The sequence below is a fragment of the Anopheles stephensi genome, unplaced genomic scaffold, assembly GCF_013141755.1.
Source record: "Anopheles stephensi strain Indian unplaced genomic scaffold, UCI_ANSTEP_V1.0 ucontig217, whole genome shotgun sequence".
NCBI classification, from domain to species: domain Eukaryota; kingdom Metazoa; phylum Arthropoda; class Insecta; order Diptera; family Culicidae; genus Anopheles; species Anopheles stephensi.
The window spans coordinates 45,001-47,500 of NW_023405144.1; positions in this window are offsets into that span (position 1 = coordinate 45,001).

A 2,500-nucleotide genomic window follows, 5' to 3' on the forward strand; every position below is an offset into this window, starting at 1 on the left:
ACTGAACATCACGACTTACAAACACATCTTCCCCCGGTCCTCCCATATACGGCACGGGGACAAGTATGAAGAATGAAAATCATGTGTGTATGGAACATATAATGTGCCTGAGAGCACATTTTTTTTCTAAGTCCCAGAAATCCGTCACTGAACATCACGACTTACGAAGACATGTTCCCCCGGTCCTCCCATATACGGCACCGGGACAAGTATGAAGAATGAAAATCATGTGTGTATGGAACATATAATGTGCCTGAGAGCACATTTTTTTTCTAAGTCCCAGAAATCCGTCACTGAACATCACGACTTACGAAGACATGTTCCCCCGGTCCTCCCATATACGGCACGGGGACAAGTATGAAGAATGAAAATCATGTGTGTATGGAACATATAATGTGCCTGAGAGCACATTTTTTTTCTAAGTCCCAGAAATCCGTCACTGAACATCACGACTTACGAAGACATGTTCCCCCGGTCCTCCCATATACGGCACCGGGACAAGTATGAAGAATGAAAATCATGTGTGTATGGAACATATAATGTGCCTGAGAGCACATTTTTTTTCTAAGTCCCAGAAATCCGTCACTGAACATCACGACTTACGAAGACATGTTCCCCCGGTCCTCCCATATACGGCACGGGGACAAGTATGAAGAATGAAAATCATGTGTGTATGGAACATATAATGTGCCTGAGAGCACATTTTTTTTCTAAGTCCCAGAAATCCGTCACTGAACATCACGACTTACAAACACATGTTCCCCCGGTCCTCCCATATACGGCACGGGGACAAGTATGAAGTATGAAAATTTTTGGTCACAGCGTGAAATCCCTCTAATGATCATGAAAATAGCATCGGATCACTTATCTGACCATAAAAAGTGAACCAAAACCCTATTTGGACAAACTTTTTGGTCCTATGAAAAATTCACTTTTCATATATGTCATGGTCGAAAATTTTCTAAGTCCCAAAAAATCACATATTCTCGAATATCTCGAAAACTACGTATCGGACAGGGGTCAACCAAGGTGTTTTAGAAAGGTCTTTACAAGCTCTATTTAATGAGCCATAGCGACTTTCAAGTGATTTTTTGACACTTTTTCGCATATCGGCATCCTTGGTTCCCATACTGGCCATAGGCCATAGGGCACCGAACGGCCAACTTTTGGTCCGGGGGTGAAATTTTTTTTTCACGAGATTTTGATGAAAATGGCTTCGGAACGCGTTTCTAATAATGAAAAGTGAAACCAAACAGTATTTGCGAAGAAAAAATTGTCCTATGAAAAAATCACTTTTTCTTAGGGTACGGGTCAAAAATTTTCTAAGTCCCAAAAAATCACATTATTCTCGAATATCTCGAAAACTACGTATCGGACAGGGGTCAACCAAGGTGTTTTAGAAAGGTCTTTACAAGCTCTATTTAATGAGCCATAGCGACTTTCAAGTGATTTTTTGACACTTTTTCGCATATCGGCATCCTTGGTTCCCATACTGGCCATAGGCCATAGGGCACCGAACGGCCAACTTTTGGTCCGGGGGTGAAATTTTTTTTTCACGAGATTTTGATGAAAATGGCTTCGGAACGCGTTTCTAATAATGAAAAGTGAAACCAAACAGTATTTGCGAAGAAAAAATTGTCCTATGAAAAAATCACTTTTTCTTAGGGTACGGGTCAAAAATTTTCTAAGTCCCAAAAAATCACTTATTCTCGAATATCTCGAAAACTACGTATCGGACAGGGGTCAACCAAGGTGTTTTAGAAAGGTCTTTACAAGCTCTATTTAATGAGCCATAGCGACTTTCAAGTGATTTTTTGACACTTTTTCGCATATCGGCATCCTTGGTTCCCATACTGGCCATAGGCCATAGGGCACCGAACGGCCAACTTTTGGTCCGGGGGTGAAATTTTTTTTTCACGAGATTTTGATGAAAATGGCTTCGGAACGCGTTTCTAATAATGAAAAGTGAAACCAAACAGTATTTGCGAAGAAAAAATTGTCCTATGAAAAAATCACTTTTTCTTAGGGTACGGGTCAAAAATTTTCTAAGTCCCAAAAAATCACATTTTCTCGAATATCTCGAAAACTACTTATCGGACAGGGGTCAACCAAGGTGTTTTAGAAAGGTCTCAACAAGCTCTAAATAATGGGCCATAGCGACTTTTTAGTGATTTTTTGACAAATTTTGTCATATCGGCATCCCGAGTTCCCATACTGGCCATAGGCCATGGGGCCCCGAACGAAAAAATTTTGGTCCGAGGGTCAAAATTTTTTTTCTCATAAATTTGTTCAAAACGCCGTCGGAACGCGCCTTAGATCATGAAAAGTGAAAAGAAACAGTATTTTGCAAAAGTTGGGGTGGCCTATGACTTACATGGCCACGTCCTAGGTCCGAGTTCCCGAGGTCGTGTTCTTCAGTGGCGGAAAAAAATGGCCACTTGTGGGAGATGCAAAATGTTCATTTTGTATTATAGGGGACACACTATCGAAGCGAAAATTT